A 435-nucleotide genomic window follows, 5' to 3' on the forward strand; every position below is an offset into this window, starting at 1 on the left:
CTATATACTGCAGGCACAATGACACCTATATACTTCTATATACTGCAAGCACAATGACACCTATGACTTGATCAAGTAAGAACTGATGGAGTGAAAGTCTAGCACTGCATTTCTAAAATATGAGACAGGCAGGGGCAGGTCAGAGAGAAATGGCTCAGTCAGAGCACTAGTCTCACGAGCCCGACAACCCAACTTCCTGTAAAAAGCTGACACAGTGGCCTGCATCTGTAGCTACAGCATTCCTATGGCAGGAGGAGAGGAGGCAGAAACAGGAAAAGCACCCGGAAGCCTCTGGTCTGGAGTACACAGCATGGCAAAGCCAGCAGAAACAACGAGAAAGCCTACCTCGGCAAGGTGGAAGGAAACTCCCACTTCCAACAGTTGCCCTACAACCTATACACACGCATGACGCATGCAGGCTCGCTCTCTCTCTCC

The 435-nt window shown here is 49.4% G+C and overlaps 1 protein-coding gene across 1 annotated transcript in view; it reads right to left on the reverse strand.

Annotated features, from left to right (window-relative positions):
- Positions 1-435, reverse strand: part of Apaf1 (apoptotic peptidase activating factor 1) — a 79571-nt gene that overhangs the window by 8520 nt on the left and 70616 nt on the right. The gene's annotated exons all lie outside the window — the stretch shown is intronic.

The sequence above is a fragment of the Grammomys surdaster genome, unplaced genomic scaffold (assembly GCF_004785775.1).
Source record: "Grammomys surdaster isolate TR1022 unplaced genomic scaffold, NIH_TR_1.0 958, whole genome shotgun sequence".
Taxonomy (NCBI): Eukaryota; Metazoa; Chordata; class Mammalia; order Rodentia; family Muridae; genus Grammomys; species Grammomys surdaster.